Below are 22849 nucleotides of genomic sequence, written 5' to 3'. Positions count from 1 at the left end.
AAATCTGACAAAATATTGTACAAGTGGTGACTGCGATTTCTGCTTCTGTTGAGTCTTGCACCTGATCCAGCGCTAGCTAGAGTTTGAAATTTATAATGCTTGTGTCAAAGAGAAACCTGAAAATAAATCAAGGTTTATAGCCTTGATAATGTGATGTCTGTTGCAGCTGATGATACTTTATTTCTTCAGTCCTTTGATTCTTTCCATATGAAGGCAACAACAATTTCCATCAGGTTGATATGGTTATTTCTTGTCATAGAAGTTAGATACCTTCAGAATGGTTTGAGCCACTACATCTCTAAAATTTGCATAAATAAATCAACCATGTACTGTGCCTTTTGTGATGTTCAGTGTCTTTTTATTGCTTGATGATTAAACGTATTTCAATTTACTAATGAAGAGATGTATTTTGAAGAGCAAAGGTCAGGACCAGATTTGAAGACTTCCATTGCCTGACATGTCTAAAGTAATTTTAATCAGGGAATTTCACTAGCCATCATCAAAGCACTTTTCCTTTCATGATTTGAAAAAGTCTTACTCCTGATGTTTATAATTATGGTGCACCACCATCAAACCCTTTGCTCATCAAACTTCATTACAATGATTTATTTGACATGCAGTAAGACTTGTAATGCAGAACAGAAACAGAGCTATTGATTTACCAGCAAATTCATTAGAATTGTGTAAGTGTTATTGCCAATAGATACACAAGGAACATAAATTATTTTTTTTCTGTTTTTTGACTTACACAGTGTCTGTCTAGGAGTTCCATATAAAGCAGTGCAGAAAGCTAACATTTCCACACATTAGCAAATACTTCTGGAACAGCTTTTTATATTTCAAGAGCTAGTGGTGTTGCATTTTGCTTAAAGAAGTATTTTGATTGATGCAGTCATAACTTGCAAAGAGACGTATTATCTGACCTGTAATGAAGTCAAGAATATGGTGAGTGATGTGTCAAGACTGTACTGTAGGTACTAAATAGATATTGTATAATCAGGGGAAAGTGTTCTGCCTTTTCTTGCATCCCAAGGTTTTGGTTAGCCAGAAGCTGCCATGTGTTTGGAACGTTTTGCTAGCCTGAAAACTTCTTAAACGTATTTTTCTTTATATTAGGATGATTCCCAAAGTGCACAGCAGGGCGTTTGCTTATGTGTTAGAACTCCAAATTGTTCTTTGTTTTGTATCTCTTAGATTGCCTATCATGTTGTACAACAGCTATTCCAATGGAGCTCCAATACTGATTGATGCTTAACTGCTGCCATCAACTGCTGCAGAAATTATTATAACTTTCATGTTGTCATTAGTAAGTGCTGTGAGTTCCCGATACCATGCAGGATGCAAAGTGCTGTTCTGTTATGCTGAGGATGGAACTGCCTGTGGAAATGCTGTGTTGGGCCCCTGAGTGAATTGTTAGTCGTTGTGGGACTTCCCCACTTAAGGTCAAATGTTTGAAGGGGCTCCGGGTGCACTTAAACTGCGTGGAGTTTAAGGGCAGGTTTTGTTCTTTGTGTGTTTTACTGCTTTCCCTGGACTTTATTTTGCTTTGCCATTTTCTGTAGGCAGCTCCATTTTGTGCTTATCATGGCTCTGCCAGATGCCACACTAAATAATATGCTCCTTTCCCCAGTGCAGAGCATCTACTCCACTGTTGTTTGGTTTCCTTGCCTAGCCTCAGGCAGGATTTGTTTTTTTAATTACAGAGTTAATTTTTTTCTTTGGACACAATTCAAGCAGCTAACAGTAATGCTCATATATCCTCTAATGCCTATGACAGGTTTTCCATGTAAACAAAAATTGCATCTGTCCTCAGGGACTGGCTTCTATGAGTATATATCATGAAAAGTGGACTATTTTTATAAGGTATGTAAATGAAAATGGAAAATACTGAGAGGCTGTCCTGGAACGTAAAGAGCTTATATTTCTGTCTTGAGCTTGGGTAAGCAAACCTGCTCTTTCCTTTAAAAACAGTTGATTTCATTGACTTAGGGCTTCATTTCTGGCCAATTGATCGTATATGACCTTTCACCTCAGTCTGTACCTAACGAAGACTCCCGTAAAATGACAGAACTTGAGCAGCCAGGAGTCATCTGAGACTATGCCTCAAGCAGATAGAAAGCGTGAGCTGAATTACTTGTTGGTCCTAAAACTGAGCGTTCCTGCAAAAGAAACTGGAGTCGATTAGGGAGAAAGGAATTAGGAAATCCAAAAGCAGTTTTGTTTCTGTTTTTTTCAAATTTCAAATCTGTTTTTTGCTAGGAATTTGAAAAGAAATACAAAAAGATCCTTTCCCGTTTCTTCCTCTCCCCCTGTGCTGATATGAGGTCCATGATACCCGATCAGTGTTTTGTGGGAAAAGGGAGCCCATCTCACACTCTGTGACCAAGTTAAGACAGCAAGACTGCAGGAGCCAGGGATCAGACAGAGCTTATTCTAGCTGTATGGCTGTGGCATTCATTTGTCAGCTTTAGAAATGGATGTGAGTAGTTACCTGATGTGAATCCTAGGAAGGATATTAAACCTCATGGTTCTGCATATGACCTGTAAGTGAAGGAGCTAGGAAGAAGCCTTCCGTATGAAAAGGTTATTTCCTCATTTGTAATTTCAGGTTTCCATGGGTAAGAAACATTTCATGCCTCACCAAAAGCCAAATAGGCCAGTCCTTCCTCAAACAGCCACTGTAGCTATTTCCATTCATTGTCCAGGCTTCGTCTGAATGGCTACACACCATAATATGTGATGCAGAGGCAGAACAAGTGAGCATAACTGTTTATTTCCCTTTCCTCAGTTGTTTGAAGGAGCTACATGACTTTTTCATCTGACAATTGGTAAGCATTTAAGTGCAATATTTTAAGAGATGCATCTTTGCCAAACATCCTGTCTCCTCTCTTCTCTGGATCTCTAGTTATTTAAAGAAACGAAGGGGAATCTTCTTCCATTTGTCTCTCATTGCTTCCACAGAGCGAGGCATCTCAGGAAACGTGTTTCCTGCAGTCTCCTTCCCCACCCCACGCTTGGAAGCTGAAAAGTAGTTCAAAACTTTTCCAAAAAACAGAGTGACATGATGACAGAGTGACATTTACCCCAAGGATGAACCATTTCAATTAGCTAAGATGTTGTCTACTCTTAAATTGAATGCACTCCTTAGTCCCTATTAAGTATTATAATAGATCAAATCCTCTTCCCTTCAGCTACCCAGTGTATTCCTAAACATACAGTGTTAGGTCCTAGTTAGGCTAAATCAACATAGTCCGTTCACTAAAGATACAAAATGAAGTAATGAGAGTTTTGATGATTTACGTGAGTTGAGAACCTGCCCTGTGGTCTCTTTGCAGTAGAATTTGACTCTGTTGTGCATGCGGGACTGTAACTGGAGGCTGAGTTAGGCTCCAGCAGCGATCACGGGGGATCTGTATTCGGATCATCCACCTGGATTAGCAGGAACATCCTGGGTAGTTCAGGCAGTCATTCACACAGCGCAGCTTGAGGATGACTGGACAGTCTTTCCTTCCCGTTTTTTTTTTTTTCCTGAACTTTACAGATTTTCCAAGAACAACCCTTCTATGTGTATAGTCATTGCTCCTGAGGTGCATAAATGTCTCTGATTATACTAGGAGAAAGATGACTATTGTGTTGATGGTTCAGCTCTTTTAAAGAGTCCATGGATAGGAAGCGGAGGTGTTCATTGTAGTAGAGAGTCTCAGGGCTTTGGCATTAGGATAAGTTACTAGAGAGTAACAAATCACTGTGCGCGCCTTGCTCAGCTGCAAGTAGCCATATGGTACCTTACAGCGCCTCTTGTCAATGAGAGGTACTTAATCTCTCTTTTCCTAAAGGACAGTTGCCTTAAATTATGTTACTCTTACTTAAGGAAAGTGCATACACAACACAGTTCAAAGGAAGTGGTTGATAGGTGGTAACTTGCCACCTTGCAGAAATTTATCTGTGTGGCAGAGCTCTAAATCGCCAGGTTTCACGGTTTTCTTTTACTTGAAATGTAACATTTTTTTTTCATAGTTCACAAAGAAATCAAAGACACCTTCATCTTCTTTGTCTGCTTCTGACTTCTGAACATGTTGGTGTCTCCCTGTTAGTTTCCTCTGAAGTTCAAAAACACTGCTGGTGCTCCATCACTTATTGTATTGAAGAAAAATCATTTCTTGGAGGATTTCTGGTAAAATGAAGATCTGGAAACTTTATTTTCACTCACAGGTTTCCTCTCAGAAAAGTCCTCCTTTTTTTCCTTCTCTGAGTGCTCAAAAAGGAGGAGGAAAAATTAACATCTCCCCTGTAGGTTTGGCGTTTATTGTCTTGATTGGGTAATTTCCATATGGTCTCCCGAAAAAGGTAAGAGTTGAAACTCTGCTTTACACAGTGTTTACATAGGCTCACACAAGTCCTCCAAACTGGATGAAGTGGAAAGAAAGGAATTGAGACAGGATAAGGGTCTCTTCCTCTAAAGCAAGTATTTTCTCTGGGCTGTCTCAATGAGCTAGTGCTCAAATCAAAGCCAGCAGAGACCTTTGGAGAGAGCTGTTTTCCCATCTTCCCAAATGTCACCAGCTCTGAACATCTCTGTACTAAGTCGTGGTGAAAGGCCATGTTTGCGTGGGCCTGACAGTCTAGAAAAATAAATGGTTGATGGGAGGTTTGTGATTAGGGGTGCTAGGTATTTTCCCAATCTCTGGACAGTCAAGTAGCAGAGTGTGTTCTGCAGCCATTGCTCCTTGCTGTGCAGGTCTGCTAGCAGCAGTCGTTTTGATGGGCAGGAAGACTACAAAAATGCCGTACTCCCAAGCCAGGCAGGAGGGAGGCATGTGCTCATTTGCATCCCTGGTGATGATAGGCCTCAAGGCCCCGCAAACGAGTATGAGAGATGGAATGGGAGGGTTGGGATGACCCAATAGGGAATAAGCTCGGGAAAGGGAGGGAGCACGTGGTAGCTCCAGGGACTCCAGGGAGCACGTGGTAGCTCCAGGGACTCCGGGGCTCATCTCCTTTTCTCCTGTGGATGCAACCATGAAAGTGTGAGTAGGCCACAACTAAAGGTGGCTGGGAAATGAACAAAATCTGACACTACAAGAAAACTCATCAAGTTATTGGCTTAAGCTTGGCGGTCGTATAGGCTCAGTTTTGATTGAGCTTTGGGGCTAACTGCACTGTGCCCCCTTTCTAGCTGCTCCTTGTTATTATTTAGTTATTAGTTGTTATTATTTAGTTATTAGTTGTATTATTAGGGTTTTTTTATTATTTTTATTTTTATTTTTATTTTTATTATTAGCATTTTACCTTATCAAAACCCTGCTTCCTGGAGGCCGTTTCTGGGTCCTTATATCCTCTGACTACAAAATCCAACTTAATTTGCCCCGGCACACCTCACTGAAATGTGCTGAGGCAAGGCTCCGACCACCATCGTTTCACTGAGTGTTGGTTGTCAGGGGGATGGTCCTTGCGGACAGTGCAGTCTGAGCTAATTTGCCAAAAATGAGGACAGACGGTAAATAATATAAAAATCAGCTCCAAAGAACTTACTTTCTCCCTTTTCTTCTGCCTTTACATCTGTTTATTTGTGATAGGAGGCATATCTGTGAGTGACACTGGCACCGCTGATTGCCTGAGGTGCTTCTGAAGATCCTTTCCTCTGCCTTAAAATTTATTGTCAACCTTACTTTCTTTTGTCTGATAGTTACTGGCAGAGGCTCAGGAGATTCAGAATTCAGGCTTAATGCCAGTGAGAATCCCAAAATATGTATGTATATAATTCTGGAGCCTGTTTGAGTTATCCATATTTCTTCCTGACAAAGATCATGCAATCCCCTGTGCACTCTATGGCTATATTTTAAGATACTCTTAGTGGAGGCTTTATATTAGGTCTTTCCAGCAAATATCTGCTGTATTGAGTTGGGGGTGGCCAGACAGTGATGTTCTGTAACTAGCTTCTCTATATAAGGTGATTGCATGGCCCTGTAGAACTTGAGCATCTCTCAGCCCTTAATATATGTATTTTAATAGTATCCCTATTGAGATAGAGAAGTGCTGTTTTTCCCATTTTACCAGAAAGACACAAAGCACAGACTGAATTCAATGACTTGCCTGAGGGCCAACCAAAATGTGAACTCTCACCTTTAACATTTCAGTCATTGATCTAATCCAAGAACCATCCTTCCTTGCAGGCCTTAAAGTGGAAAAAGGTCACACAGTCTTTCAAGATAAAACTCTCCTATGCTGTCAGAGGTAAACCTAAAAATGCCCTGCAGGTCCCTAACCTTACCCGAATTAAGGTGTCCTAATAAACAACAGCGAAAGACATCAGCCATGATGGAAGTATTGAGCTTGATAGGAAGGCCTGAAAGATTCACATAGTAGAAGGTCATTTTTGTAAGAATAGTAGAATATATGTAAGATTGTTCCAATTAAACACTGAAAACATATTCAATCTATCAGTTACTTTTTGTTAGCTGGCCGAATTAGTGGTTTCTGCACCAAGCCAATGCAGTAAAACTTCAGAGGAATTTGTAATGTTTGTTTCCTGTTGCTTGAATCTGTCTAAGCCGGAGTTTGGACAGTTACATTTACACGCTGTGCAGTTTGGAAAATCTCTGTGTTGCTTCTTGGTTTGATCTGTGGCCTGAAATCCACCGAAATAGAGGTTGTTTCTAGATGCCGTAATCTGACATGAATTAAAATGATCGTAAGGTGGTTTTTTGTTGTTGTGTTTTTTCAGTAAGGATTGCAGTCTTCTGGCATTGCAGTTATTAGCTGTCGTTAAAAAGCTAATTTGCAAAAACAGTACTTAATTTTCTTTTGCGTGCACGTATACATACTTTGTATAAGCAGGGCCTCTGTTTGCTCCCTAGATTAAGAGTCAGTATCCTAGCAGCCTAGCAACACCAATACTATTCTGGAGTATCTGGACGGCAGTGATTTCAGGGGAATGTACAGTTGCTAGGTGTCAGGAACACTTTCTGTAGTGTCTGAGGTTTTCCTGGACATTTCCCACCAAAAATTGACCATGTCCAACGTTGATCCACTTGCAAGTGTTGTCAGGTTCAAAGTGTGAAGTAGTATGGCTTCAGTACTGATGCATTCACGGAAATTCTGGCTCCGTTGGCTTTGGCTAAGACCTATGGCTATTTTTGACGTTTTTAAAAACATTTGGGGAATTAGCAGACACTTTTATCCACATAAAGGATCTTTCCAAAAAAATATCGACAATATTAAAAAAATCTTGGTTTCTGTTGAACTTCAGCTGTGTTAATAAAAAATAAATATATCTTCAGACCTATTCAGGCTACTAAAAAGTTGGCAAGATGAAAGCCTAAGGAAAAAGTCGTTATTTTCTGGCAGGATGCACTCTGTTTTATTTTGCTTTTTGTTACATTTATCCATGAGTCCTTTATTGCCACTCATTTTTAATAAATGGCAGTTTTCATACAAACTCTGAATACTGAGTCAATCAGGAAACTTAATGAAAAGATTAGATTCAGCTAAATGAATTAATCTTACTCAGAGGAGTAGCCTGATAATGTTTAAGGGCTGCCTTGACTGACTGCAAACTCTTCTTCCAGCACACTTAAAGAATCAATAGAACAACCTCAAGCACGAAAACAGAGAGAGAAAATAACTTTGGGGATGACTATTACTGCTGTACAGTTCATTCAGACTTTGTCTTGATGATTTTTTGTGTAGTTCCATTCAAATACTAACACTTTAGTAGAGAATCATTTTGAAACGAAACTTTTATTAGTGAAATGTTCAAAAATGTCCATGGTGCGCTGCTCACTCTCATGGGAAGTGAGAGCCCCTCTGCTAAGCCCTGTAAACTATATCTAGAAGTGCATTGCTTTGTTTAAACTGAGGCCCCATCTGTGATTTCAGCGTACGCCACATTGCAGTAAAACTGTGGCCTTCAGTATCTTTTGAAAACATCACTGGTACAGAATTACACAATAGTCGTAAAACCTGATGGTAGCAGAACAAGATATAATGTGCCGTAGAGTGCTCAGGGTCATAGTAAGTGTCAGCTTTTGGACGTCATGTTTTCCTAGCAAGACAAGAAGGCTTGCCGTCCCTTTGGACTACTGGGAGAAGGGACGTTTATAGGTAGAGCTGAGCTTATCCTTGCAAGAACAAGGCATCATTTAGGGCCAGGAATGATGTGTTTCTGCATGAGCACAACCCTGTTGGCCAGCTGAACAGAGATTGCAGGGAGGTGAAGTAATGTTGCTGGGATGTGACCAAAATTCTGTGATGGGTGGAAGTGCCAAAGGGAGAATAATGGCAATTTAAATAGGCACAATCAAGATAAAATTTGTGAGTGAAATCCCAAGGCATTACTTTTTTCTGATTCAGTTGTTTCTTAGGTAAAAAATTCATAGATTTCACACAAGATTTTGGCTGAGGAGTCAGGATTTGGACCACTAGTATTTCAAATTATTGTTTGTAATTATTATTACTAATAATTAGTTTCTAATGTGGACTCGCTCAGTCTGGGAGAGCTCAGAATTTAGGGCTTGATTCTGCATGACATTCTTGTCTTTCAGAGGGAACTTTGTGCAATGTTTCTGATAGTTTTAAACCTCATTACCAATATAAATCTTGTCCCTAAATGTCTGTATATCTCTGGAAAAATACACATCTCTGAGAAGAGAATATTGGTTTTATGAAAATCACTTTTCTCTTTGTACAAACCTCTTTGAACAAAAACAACTGTTCTAGGGTCCTCTAAGTAAGGGAAAATTTTTTAAGAGGGAAGGAAGCAATATAGCAGGATGGAGATGCTGGAACAGAAAGAAGATACTAAAAGCAGATGTGACTGTGCTTCGGTGGCAACCTGTACGCTGTCAGGTACCACTCAGCAGCAGGAGAGGAGCCACATCTGTGTGATTTTTTTTTTTTTTTTTGAACAAAGGATGCGTTTCAAGGAACATTTATTCTAGCAAAAGCAAATAACTGCACTTTATTTTCTCTTTGGGTAACATTTTTTGTGAAGTATCTTGCTGTTCAGTGCATTTAAGTTGTCTAGAGGCAAGGCTTGTCTGTCTTGTTTTGTATTTGCACATCACTAGCAAAAGGAAGTTTACGTTAGGACTGGAGCTTGCAGGCACTATCACAATGTGAAGAACGAACAAGTACTCGGCTTCCCATGTCTTTATCCCAATTGATCATGTCGCTCTGCTGCTATGAAGAACGACTCTGTATATGGTACAGAGCTAATTGGGAAATTGGCCTCAAAATACTTTAGTGTCTTGTGCTGAAATCCCATACTGACAGGCAATGCTGGATTTAGAGTGCTAGGTTATTAAAAATACAGGGTTACTAAGCAACAGTGTTTATAGAAGGAACTTTTGTTATTTCCAGTTTTGCCTTTGACTGTTGTTTCTATAAAATAGCTTAAACCAACAGTATTGAGAAGGTTTCAGTGTTACAAAACAATTACTTTTGATACTAATGAAATGGGGCCCTGCTGCCTTCCTTTTAATCCAGCCTACTTGCATCATTTATTCGCAAGGTACAGGAACTTGCAGTAGGTGGGTTGCTTGAGCTCTCCTTTTATTTTACAAAGCATATTGTTTAAGGTTTTTTTGTATGTATGTGAATAGCTGTTCACTTCAGTGATCCAAAAAATAACATAAATTGTCTCGAAAGATAAAAACACAGAAAAGAAAACCTTGCCCTGTCTAAAATCCTTGTTTCACCTCAAATATAACGTTCTGAAGAAGAGAAGAGTGTGGCACTTTGAACTATGGAAAGTGCTGTTTTACAAAGAGAACAAGTTTTGCTTGTCTCTGTGGCCTGTATTTTTCTCCTTCTTTCAGCTGATTTATACAGTGACTTTCACAAGCCTCGAGGCATTTTGTTGAATTCCAGCGGAACTTTACCCATATAGAGATGTGTGTGATAGGATTAAAACTCAAGTGTCTGTCATTTAAATGCTAATGTCTCTGGATTAGGAGGAGCTGGCAGTCACTTCAAGAGCCAGTGATGTTGCATACTGATGCAAGGTATGCTGAGTACCTTGTGCTGGGAGTAGAACCAACATTGTGTCACGCTAGGATCAAAGCAAAGAGTGTTAAACTTAATAGAAATTGCCTGCGTAGTAGTTTGCATCGGATGAAAGTTTTACAGATCCAGATGTCAGTGAAAGGCACTTCACTGATGAATGTGGAGCGTGGTTGAGCCCAGCGGAGGGTGACAAAAACAGGGTGACACCCTGCAGTCCTATAAGAACTGCCCAACTCATTGCATTCTGGTCATTCTTCCAGCTGCGTGGTAGTAAAGTCAGGGTACTGCATATATACATATGCATATATGCATATGCAGTATGTGATCATATTTATAAAAATCAAATACAGGTAAATAGTGTATGAGATCACATATGAGGGATCCTGCATTCCTAAGCAGCTCAAAGAAAATGTTCCCTGTCTGTTTTAACCCAAAACTGTAATTTCAAAAGAGAAAGCCTGATGAAATTTAATGATTGTTCGTGATTTTGCTTCACATATGAACTGAAATTCAGAATAGTGATAGGGGAGAAATGAGCACAACCATTTTCCTTTAACAGAATCAAACATATTGGAAAATAATTTTATTTCCGTATATGTCTAGATTGCTGTAATGATTTTAACCTCTGTAGGGAGTCCTGAATCCATGCAGTATTTCCAAATGCCAGTGTTTGTTTTGGCCCTTAGAAGTTTATGGAGGTGCAGCCTTCTTCCTTCTCACTCAGCAATTTAGGAGGCTGCTGTGGCAGTTACTTCTCCTGCAAGCTGGGGTAAATTCCTCATTTAATTTTTGCTGAGGCCACTGTCAGGTGCCACATTTGGGCTAGACCTTCCTCTCTTTAGGGAGTTCATTGACCTCCAACTAGAGCGTATACTGGCAGATTGTGGAATATAATTTGTAAAAATATAATTTGTAAACATACAGAAAGAGGCAGGAGATGAAAGTTATGTTTTCATGCACAAACTTCTTAGGCCTCTATTTATTATGTACTCTGTAGTAACTAATTCCGCCAGTACAGCTTACGTCTAGATTTGTCCAGTTCCAGTGGGAGTGGGTTGAGTGAGCATGGAACGGCGCGCACAACATATGAGATGTAATCTAGCGATGACGTGTGTGCAAGCAAAACTGCATTCGTGCCTCGCCCCAGGGATTTCACGGGGGCTCGGCCAGGGCACCCACTGCCCACATTGGAATCAATGGCAAATGGGAGTCGTGAAAGCAGCACAGAGCTGTCGGATGCTCATTTTAGCCAGACTTTACTATTTGTGTAAACACTGCAAGCACTCTGCTGCAAAGCTTGGAAAACATTTTGCTCTGCCTTCTTTGTTTTGTTTTGGTTTATTTGCATGCATCATTTTACATGTGAAGAAACTAACCCAATATAACCGACCAGATTGCACAGAAGGTAGAATATGGTTTTACAAGCACAATGCGTTTCCTTATGTCTTTTCTCTTCTGGAACATGATTTTACCAAAAAGTCAATTTGAAACAGACACGAATTTGCACATAAAAAATGTTAAAAAAAATCAGATATCCTCTGATTTGTGAATGTGGAGGCACACATTATTGAATATCTACTAGGCTCAAATGTTTGCTTTAGACAGTGATTCTGAACGCTGGCAAGTTGTGTGTCGTACATACAAATATTAGTCTTTTATCTGCCTTCAGGATAAGCAAATATTGGGAGATGAAGTTGCTCATACTTTCACTGCTGCTTGGGTGAAGTATTTTAGACGCTAAGGTACAGCTTTGCTTTTGCAGCAAGTCATATTGTCTTGTTTTTCTGTAAATCTTTGAGATAATAAATATGGAGAAAAGATAGATTCATGATTGACTTCCTAGAGACTGGCCATCCGATTTATGGCTTCAGAGTGTCTCCAGTTAATTTGTCAAAACTGATTTTAAACTTCATTTGTCTTCTGATTTTGGCAGCGCTCTCTACCTTGAATTTAACTTTTGACATGCATTGTACCAGAGTCACATTTTAAAAACATTTACAGTATGTTGCAAAAAAAAAAAAAACAAAACTCTTTTCAATTTGGCACATCTGCTTTCAATATCATGCATCTCTAAAAGTGAAAACAATTTGAGAGTTGGCATTGGGAATGTTCTTATTGTAGCTGTGAGCACAGCGTTTAGGTAACTTTTATAAGAACAGAGGAATAATTACAGAAAATGAATTATCACTGAATAAAAATGTCCTGTGATTATCACCAATTACAGTTAACAGCGCTGGTGGCCTGCTGATTAGATGCAGAACACGATTTCCCCAAACTGAAATATAGGCCACTTCTCAAAAGGTTTTTTATTTTTTTTTAAATTACTTTCAGAGAGAGACTGCATTCCTGACCATGAGACATTAACAGCCCCCTCAGGCTTTGCACAGACACCTCGGAGCGTGGGTTGTCTTGTCCAGGAGCATCTCTGGAACTGAAAAAGCTCTTGCTCTCCCTTTGCTGTAAAGAAGCAGAGGATTGGCTTTCTCCTGCTCTCTGGCTTGTGCCTGTCCGGCCCTGACCCCTGTCCTTCCCTGCCACTGATCCACGGAGTGGGCACAGGAGGGAAATAGTGCGTCAGGCACGGGGTTGGCACAGCAGGAGGGAACTGAGCACCAGACTGTGAACCCTGCAACAAAGAACGTTGTAGTTCTGCAAGAGCTGTAAGAAAGAGATCTTCTTGAAGCACACCCAGAGCTCGGTGTTGCCTCTGTAGTCTCTGTGTTTGCTAGTCATAGGTGCATAGCTTGTTTTTATCAGGTGAACAGCCTTACACCATCTTGCATTTTTTCATCCCCACTGTTGCTGTGTACTAGGTTTTTCCTGCTTTCATCTGGGTGGTAATCAGCAGGGAAATGTTGTGTAACTAAAGAGCACATAAGAGGATGTATTAGTAACAGGGACTGTTACTGTCCCCAGGATACTGGGGAGCTGGAGGAGGATGTTGGTGTGCAGATAGACAGCAAAGGCATTGCTGTAGGAATATTCTGCAGAAAGAATTTACAAGATCTGGAAGTACAGTGAGGACTGGGAGACCTGAGTCAGAGATGAAGCCCGTGTTGTGCAAAGAAAGACATCATGGTAGAGCAGCGCAAAATAAACATGAAAGGAAGTAGCGGACTGAAGATGTAAGGGTCTGGTTTTTAGCAGCTTAGAGCTACATTTGATGACTTATTATCCACAAAGAGATCTGTGAGACTGAATTTTTAGTTAAGATAGGAGGACAGTAGACAGCAGAGGCAGAACGGTTACATTTGGTTTTGCAGTTGAGATTGCCAGTGTGAAGGTGCAGAGGGAGGAAATAGAGAAAGGACTAAGATCTTTTAAATTAAAAAGAAATGAGGTGAGCAGGGTCCTTCCTCTGGAGAGTTCAGTGAAGTGACTGCTTCTCCATGTGCGCCACAAGGGCTGGCCATGGCTCCCACGAGATAGGACAGAGTAACCGGGTGTCCACGTATACAAGTAACCAATTCAGGGAAGGTTGCAGTGGTTGGCACTCCCAGGCCCTACTAGCAGTCATCTGCTTGTGTTCTCCGTGGACCCGCCTAGATTGGCATTGGGGGATTGTTGCCTGCACTCTCATCAATGTAGGGAAGGATTTGAGCGGTTCAATTTCTTTTTCTGTACATGCCTGATGCTGAGCTTGGGGTTTTTATTCTTGCAATTATGCTCTGTAGCGCTTGGAATGCTTAACAGAGCCGGGCCCAGTCAGTGCACAGGGATGAGAGCACTGCAATAGAAAAATAAACAGTGGAAACCCACAGCTGAACTACTAAACGCTGGGGTTTGTCAAGGGTTTTTTATAAGAACACGCAGACTCTGACTGGGGGTCATTATCCCCACAAGCCACTTGTAAGCGGAAGTCCCCCTTTCTTTTTAGGCCTATCCCTACCCCTCCATGTAAAATCTCCCTATCCGACCTTGGTTGAAGCAACTGATTTTGCTACTACTTCCCTGGAAGAGAGGGCCCAAAATATCCACACACACACAGAGGTCTGCAGGCCACCCTGTCACCTCTGGAGACAGACATTGCTCTGGGCTGGCCTTGGACTGTAGAAGGGCAGAAGACACAGGTCGCCAGGTAATAGGCAGTTTAGAAGGACCTAGTTTTCTTTTCTAAAGGGGTTGCCATGAAAGCGTGTGGGGTTCCCTGTGCTCTGGACACAGGTTGTGGGGGCAGAACCTGCTAGTTGATATATATTGGTCAGTTCTCTCCTTGCCTCTTTTGCAGCTTCCTCCCCATTCCCTCCCCGCTTTCTCTCCCACCACCCATAGCTGCTTATCTTCCCCCCCCCCCAGCCTGTGCCCAGTGCTGCAGTTATCTGCACTTATCTGTATTTGGCCCATGATGCAGACCAAAGACACAGCAAACCTGAAGCTACAACTGTGCTGTGGTCAGTGGTGGTTTGCTGATACCTCCCATCACTTCTGTGGGCTCTGTTGCCTGTATCCCTTCGTCTCTAAGGCCGTGAACTTCCTGAGGCAGGAGTCATATTTGTCGTCATTCCTGAGGAGAATAAAGTGCAGTGGGATTATAATCCCTTGTACTGTGGCAATATGAATAATAAATAACGAAGCCTGCTGTGGAAGTGAGCAGCTCTCACTGTGTGTGCAGAGAACAGTCCCCTCTCAAATGCTGAGGGGAAAGAGAGCATGAGGTTCACTACCAGCTCTGGCACATCTGTGTTTTTTAGGCAAACGGTGGTTGTGTCTCAGAAATAAAAGCTAGGAATAGCTTCCTTGCCACCGGTGGGTGTGAGCAGAGATGCCTTGGGGGGTACTGAGCAGACCACAGTAATTAATTCTGATGCTCTGGCCTCTGCCGGGTGGACGTTCTGCAGCAATGAAAGTTAAGTATCAGTGGATATTAAAAAGAAAGCGAAACCAGAGTGAAGCGGTACGTGCACCTAACAGTGGCTGTATTTCATAGCAGTCTGAGCATCAAGGGTCCGAGTCCAAAAGGGAGGTCAAGAGAGATTCCTACCAAAGCCAGTAATTGTTTTCTTTTTTAGCTTGTTTGTTTTATATGCAGTTAGCAAAACGTGACTCTTCATTATGTGCAGTGTAACCAGTCATTAGCTGTACATACATGGCTGGGGTTCAGTTACGCAGAAACAAGATACCTTGCCTGCAAACACTGGCTGAGAAGAGGAAAATGTACTGACATACAGGGGATGTAGATGTGAGCTTTGGGAAGCCACTCGTAGCGGTGCTGGGATGCCAGTCACTACAGCATGTGCACTGTCATTTCTGTAGAGCTTAGCGCTTTCTAGGCATACATACCAAAGCCAACAGCACACCAGCCACCAGCTGGGCCTTCGAACCAGGCTGGGCAGTTTTGCCAGCCCAGCGTTCGTCTCGGGCTAGTAAGCCCTCCTGAGACAGGCCTTCTTACTGGGAGTGGGAAGTATCTCTGCATGGTGTTACCCTGCAGCACGAGGAGTCGTCCGCTTGAGTCATGCCAGCTCAGAGATCTCTGCACCATGTTCTGAGATGGCCCAGATTTGCTAAAGCTGATCCCTTCTTTCCTTGCTTTTCTTTTTGGAAAACTACCACTAACAGTTTCTGGTGCAAATAATGCCTGATACTTGATTCCATCATATTGTAAGTATTGATTTTGGAGCTGTGCTGCTCTCATCTTTTCGCTCTTGCTGGCTGTCAGCCTCCGTGCAGATGAAGGGCTATGACCAGGAGCAGGAAAAAAATCGTTTTCTACTTAATTTACTCATTTTTCCATTTTCAGGAGCTTCCAGAGGTGGCTCTCCTCCCTACTCATCTTCCCATCCATTCAAAAGTTGATTTCTCAGTCAGTGTGCTCAGGACCACATGGATTTCTGCCTGATAAATACGGATTTTCTTGAGCCATGCTCTGTTCTATTGGCAGTCACTTTAGCTCTGAAGGGCTGTGGCTTAGCGTGAGGCTCAGACAACACACTTACTTACTTACACATTCAGCTTCCAGCTCCTTTATTTTTTAAATGACTTCAATAATTCCTACTCTTCTGCCTTTTGCAAACCAACCCTAGGGTTTAGATGTACTCTGCAGAACTTGTGCTAAACCAAACAAGGAAAACCTAAGGAAGGCTTAATTAAAATGACAGAAATCTCACATTCACTGTCGCTATTGCTGGAGCCATTTTTGCCTGTAAACAAAAAACTCAGACGGGCTGATCCCCCCCCTTCAGTTTCATAAGTGGTTACTTGAGCTTCTGCAGTTGCTACATTCCTTAAAAAGCTGTTATTTCTTTTTTGGTCACACACTGGGGGACTCCATTGTTTTCAGTGGTGCCTACTGAGTTAGGCACATCGACAGCAGAACTCATTCTGGGCCATTAAGTTTGGAGGCACAGTATAATTTGGCGACTTTATTCTAGTTCTGAGCAGAGGCTTGCATTAAAGTCACGCACACACAAAACCAGAATGATCGTCCTTCTCCCCTCCCCCAGACTCTGGGAGCATTAAAAGACCAGGCCAGGCAGCCTCGGGTAAACTTATAAGTGATTCTAAAACTGTGCTGTTCTGGTGTTGACAATTTAACAAGGTTCTTTGGAAAAACTGGCTGGGATTGAAAGCAGATTCACAAGAATGATTCATGATCTGGAGAATATACTATACCACGAGAAACTGAAGAAGGCCAGTTAGCCATTGAAGAAAAGGTAGGAGCAAAGTCTGAAGTTATCTACAGAGGGAGAAAGTACCAGATATTTTTGTATTTTAATCTAGCACACAAAGGTATAATGAGAACCAGTGCCTAGAAAGAAATTGAAGTCAAAAGAGCGCAAGGTATACCAAATTCTTGCTGAGAACCTGGAACAAACTGCCACAGAAGCAATTCTCCGTCATATAAAGTTCTGCTTTGAGATTTGATGTCTTCCTAAAAGATACCCTCTAGATCCAGCAGCGTGTGGTTAAACTAGATGCAGGAATCCCGTACAGTATACAATTCACCAGCCACACTGATGGTCTTTCTGGGTTCAGTCTGTAAACGAGTGGACTTCAGAAACTGCTCGATATTCTTGTACTATGCCTCCTACTCACAAACACAGTGTCACCTCACTGTAGGGTCTCCATTTCCCATTTAGAAGTAGTTCTTGCAGGACACATTTCTGGCCCCTTGGTCCTGACATTTAGAGAACCTTGCACACCTTCCAACCACCCACCATCTGCTAAGGGAACGTTTCAGTCACCACAGCTCCTAACCTGGCATTTTTTCTCCAGCACTAAATTCACATAAAAATAGACTTTCCAGATATAAATAAATCTTTGTCCCTCATTATCAAGGCTAGCAGTGTGCCAAGGTGATGGGAAGGAGGAAGGGAATGGGACGTCTGGCCAGGGTCGTAAAAAGGCAGTCATTCTCAGTGTGAGGCTCTTAAAACTAGTCTGCCTAGGAGAAGATCGTTCTGTCTGTGGCTCTCTGCAGTTTCAGGTAGTCGCCACGATTTTCTGAGTTGCTGGCTGCAGCATTTGTATCTCTATTTGAGTACTTGAATCTTTTATTAAAATAGAGATATTAAAGACTGGTCCCTCGAGTGCATATCTTTAGCAACTCAGCTCCAGAAGTCTTCATAAGTTTAATAGTATTTCCTCTGGTTTTATAGTACTATTATTTCACTGGCTATGACAGTGGCTCCCGGTTTACAACCAGGCAAGAACAGAACAGGAATCTGAGAGAGTACGATTAACGAATTACTCTCTCAGTTTCACTGGATCAATTAGATCAGCATGTTAGAATGATTTTATAATCTTCATGTATTCTTGAGGGTTAGGATGGTCAGGAGAAAAAGTGCTGTAAATCTGTAAAGTCAGGCTTAATTAGAGTTTTTAGAATCTCTTAGTGTTGGAATCTGGGCAGTGTGCAAGTGTATGAACTTTTGCATGAGTCCTTATTTGCTGTTTTATGCTACTAAGTTGAATTATGGAGTGATAGGACCGTAGTGGAGGCAACCTTTGCCTCTGTGAGAATGTATTTGATGAACTTGTCTATACTGAGTTTTCTGGGCATCTTTCAAAGAACAATTTAATATGACAATAAGAACCCAAGAACAGGTACACTGGGTTACACCACAGGTTCATTAATCCTGTTAGTCTATGTCTTAAACAAGAAGCACGATAAAATAAGAGGAGGATAGGTATGAACATAGATGTATGTATCAACAAGAACTGTTATTATTTATTTGAAGCAGCACACCAGGCTAGCTGTCTTTGTGCTAGGCACTATGCAAAGAGTTAACCAGCAGGGTTAACTAAGGGTTTTGGCATAGACTAGCTTTGGTAGGAAATTGCATGCGAGAAAGCTATAGCTCTTTTATTTTATGTAGGTAAGAGTTGGGTATTACTTTAGTCAGAGTGTGGGACATAGGCTTGGAAAAGTTTCTGGCATGTAGAGTGACATAGGGTGGCAGGTTTTATGTGTTATTGTGTAAGCTAGAGGATGATGAGTGGGAAGCATGTGCTGAGATGCTGCTTAGCTGCATGTGTGTTAACTCCCAGCCAGTCTGTCACTGGAGCAAACACAGCCCTGGTTACAAACCCACAACTTGTAACAAGCTAAGCAAGTGTTTGTGCAAAATCTTTTCAAGGGCTTATAAGCTGTCCAGAACCTAGTTTCTTATCTTAATTACTGACTGGGTTTCCTGGGCTTACAGATTTCCTGAGAGTGGGCCTGAACTACAGCTGCTCTGCTGCGCTAGCCCTTGAACTGGTACCTGCTGACATCCCAGCCCTGGGTACCACCTCCAACTACGTTGTACTTTCTCCCAGCCTGCTTGGCACTGCCTCCAGCCCTTTCTGCAGCACCTGGCTCTGCTTTGGTCATGAATCCAGCTGAGATTTAACTGCTGGATCTGACTGCTGTTGTGCTGCTTCCCTGCTGGCTCACAGTGGAAGAAGTACGTACCTGCCACTATTTGCAAAGGACAGGATCTGATAGTGGAAAATTTGAAAAAATGTAGCATAAAGTGCCGGAAAAGGACCCATCAGAGGGAAAAAGGGCCCACCAGAGAGAGTTTGGAGAAGAAACAGAGCGACAGAGCTCTAGAAAACATGATTTATGAGAAGAGACTGAAAAGATCAGGGCTGTGTGGCATAGGCAGGAGAAGACTAAGTAGAGACGTAACAGCCTTCAAAGACCTAAAAGGTTGCTATAAGAAGGCAAGGGAACAGACTCTTTGCCATATGCAGCTGGGACAGGAGAAGATGTAATGGTTTAAGTTGCACAAAGGGTGGTTTAAGTTAGACATTAAGGAACAATGTCTAAGTAAGTCGAATGATTGAACAGACTGCTAGGAGTGCTAGGGAATCACTGGAGGCTGGGACAGACAGATTGGCCAAACACCCATAGGTTTGGGAGAGTAGATTCTCTGTGGGGTGAGGGGATAGAGTAAATCACCTTCTGAAGACTTGTTCAGCCCTGTTTTCTATGGTTGCATAATTCTGTGTATCAGAGCAAAGGGCTTCTCGTGACTGTGATGCCACTTAGGTATCTATTTGCTTCTTCACTGGAATATCCAGTTCTGTGTAATCATTGAGGTATCTTACTCTCACAACTTGTGTAGAAATTGCAGACCCATTTTACAGAAGGATGTAGGAGGCAGTGTAGTTCTTGATACTATAGTTCTTGTTCTAGGTACATAGATAGTACATTTATAGTATTAGACAGTACAAATACGCATATATAATAGATAATACATATGTACTCTATATATCTCCTAGTCCATAACTATTGCCCTCTGATATCTCTAGAAGACTCACAGAGGCTTTTCAGTAGAAGCTAAACATTTGTTGTTCATTCAGTGCTTGTTTCAGCCAGGAAGAAAATCTACCCTCCACTCTTTCTCCATCATCCTATCTCTATTTTCCCTTCCCTGTCTTTTCATCTTCACAGCAGCTTCCACAATAGCCTCATTTCCACCCCATTTATTCCCACACTCCTATAAACAAGTGAAGCGAAGAGGAGTGAAGAGGTCATTGGAGAAGAGAGACTCATGAAACTACTCGCAGGAAAGGAGCTCATTTCACACTTTTTGGAGGACTAGTGAATGGAATGGAAGACAACCCATAGTTGGAAGCTGGCATGCAGGTTTTCTAGCTTTGCATATTCCTTTCACAGAACTTTAGCAGCCAGCATGGGAAGTCATTCCTCCTAGACTCACAGAGCACTTTGATTCCTGCTGTAAGTCATTTTCTGTCTTCTTGGACTATAAATGGACTAGCCTCCAAATACGTGCATCAGAATTAGGTCCCTAAAACTAGATGTTACACACCCCCTCCTCACCAGTCCTTTTCTCCATCTAGCTTTCATTAAAAAGAACAAAATGCTTTTTAGTTAACAACATCCTCCTTTGTTTAAAGTTTACCATTTCTGCGTAACCCTGTGCGATCTCTGGCGCGATTCTCTTTGTAGAAGTTAGCTTCTACGGCTTTTACTGACTTGGAGATGCTCCCAGGCTTCTAAATCCTTGCGTCCAGCAACTGAACATTTTGAAGGAAATAATTTTGTTGTACTCTGCTGGAAGGATAGGTGGTGGGTATTTTTGTCACATGCAGTGCATTGCCAAGCCAGGCAGACATAAAATTGCTTCTTGGGATGTAGAGACATATATATTTACACGAGACAAATGCAAGGTGCCATATGGCAAAGCTCCAGCTTTCCTTCCCTGCACATCCGTGTGTTTCTAATGTTTGGGAGAGCACATACCCCAGTGGAGTCTTTACGTGGTCTGCTGGCTAGAACTTCCATGGAAAAGAGAGGCTAAATGGACCAAGTAAAACATAGAGGAGTGGAAATCTGGGAGTTTAAAAGTTCAGAGTTTAATAAGTAAATGGGAAAGCAGTAAGGCACATACAATTCGCAGGAGGCATCCATTGGCTATTAGTGAATTAAATGACTTAGAGGAAAAAACAAAAGGAAATAAATTGGCTCTAACCATGCCTGTATGGAAAGATCCTGTCTTCTTAAAGGAGTTGTATTGAATTTTGATGAAAGCATGTTTACAATAGGAACAATTCAAGTGCCCTCACCACAAAATGTGTGAACTTCTGTCTTGAAAGAGTCACTCTGGAGTTCTTTTAACCTACAGGCCCCATCCAGCTACAGGCTGCTGTGAAAACCCTGGTGGTGTCCATTTAGAGCAACAAAAAAGCCAAACCAAAGGGGACAAGGGCAGGTGAGTGTGTACCTAACCCTATGTGGTGCAGAGTTGTCTTATACCTTACACCAGTATGCACAATGACATTTCTTCTGAGGCTGTGGATTAATTCGTTCTGGTTCAGTTGAACCGTGGGAGCATGAGTTGTTGGTCCGTCTGATCCATGAGAGCAGGGAATTTAAACCAAATGGACTGACAGCAGCTTGTGTATGTCATACATGTTGCTGGCATTGAAAAATGCAACTCTCTGGTGCCCAGATAGTGTGATCAGCTTCAGGTGGGGTTGAAACTTGTGAATCTCTGTAGTACAATGGATGCGGAAGTGCTCGTCTCGTTCAGCTCAGCAGCTGCCTGTTACGTCTGTGGCATCCTGGCACATTTGTAGTGGAAGATGAAGCACAGATTGCAGAGGGTTAAAGATGGCGGTAGAAGAAAGGGATCCAAACAGAGCTTTGAATTGGGAATGGAGATGAGTGGAGCAGTGGGAAAGGAGGCTGGGGCTTGTCGCCTTTTAATATGTTTATTCAGAAGGCAGCAGAGGCACTCCTGTTCTCCTGTGTTTGATAGAGCAAGGAAAATCATAATGATGTAGCCCACCTATCAGAAATATTCAGAATTAGGCCTATTCCATACCTGGTCTTCTTAAAAAAAAGAAAAAGAAATACATCAGATTTCATTACATTGAGCTTATATCCTCCAAGTGCCCATTAGAAAAGCTTTAAGATTTCCTTTTTAATTAAAATAATGTTTATTGAGCTTAATATTTTCCTAAACCATTTATTTTAATGTCTTTTCCCACTATTTCTAAAAGCCAAGCTGTGAGGAAGGATAACTGACCACAAAAAAGGCCAGATGTGCTGAGCAACAATATTTTTCAGATTGCCAGGCAACAGGCAAAAGGTGATTCCAAGATGAGGAGTCCCTGTAACAATGAGCGTAATGACAAGATCTGTGTTGCATCAGGCTGGAGAAGGCTTTCTCATGATGATTGTCACAAAGAGGTACAATGGCCATTTTCAGTCTGCTCTCAGCTCTACGTGGGGGCGTGATTTAGAGATCTGAGATCCAAATAGGAAGCCAAGCATGCCCAGTTCCAAAACTGAGTGTAGTGAAACTCTCCTTGTGGTAGTAGGCAGTTGTTTAACTCCTCAGAGGATCACTTTATTGTTGCCTAAAATGGTTATATTCTTACACTTCAGAGCCTAACTCAAAACATCAACTAAGGCTGTGAAGTCACTGGAACCTAAGCAATAGCATGTATTTTCCTGAGTCTGGGCCACGCTCACTGACTTCAACAAGTGTTGTGAGGGTCTTTGCTGGAAATCTAAATTAGTGTAACATGGCAAAACATTTTAGCAATAAAAGATGTAATGTATCGTTATTGCATTCTTTGCTTACCTGTGTTGGACTCCAAGATTGTCTTTAAAATATCAGGACAAAATGAAATAAGGCCGTATCTATATCCACATGCATAAAAAAGAAAAGGCTACAGATCTTGAAACTATTGAAATGTTTTCAAGTTGTTCTCAGTTCAATTGACATAAAATTAACCAGACTTTCTTTGTTCAGTAATGCCAACCCTACTTGTTGACTCTTTAAAAATATTCTGTGGAGTGTGCAAAAAGAAATTCCACAGAAAGGAAAGGAAATGCAATCCAAATAACTGTTTATAAAAATAAATTGAACATGAAATAAAA

The 22849-nt window shown here is 41.6% G+C and overlaps 1 protein-coding gene across 2 annotated transcripts in view; it reads left to right on the top strand.

Annotated features, from left to right (window-relative positions):
* Positions 1-22849, top strand: part of GLIS1 (GLIS family zinc finger 1) — a 204288-nt gene that overhangs the window by 65060 nt on the left and 116379 nt on the right. Inside the window, exon 2 of one of the 2 annotated variants that reach the window (XM_068953195.1) lies at positions 21084-21170. The exons of the other annotated variant lie outside the window; for it this stretch is intronic. The gene's annotated coding sequence lies outside the window, so the exon portion shown is untranslated. The remainder of the gene's footprint in view (positions 1-21083; positions 21171-22849) is intronic. 2 annotated transcript variants of the gene reach the window in all.

Source organism: Struthio camelus, chromosome 8 (genome assembly GCF_040807025.1).
Source record: "Struthio camelus isolate bStrCam1 chromosome 8, bStrCam1.hap1, whole genome shotgun sequence".
NCBI classification, from domain to species: Eukaryota; Metazoa; Chordata; class Aves; order Struthioniformes; family Struthionidae; genus Struthio; species Struthio camelus.
This window is presented reverse-complemented; position numbering and strand designations above follow the sequence as displayed.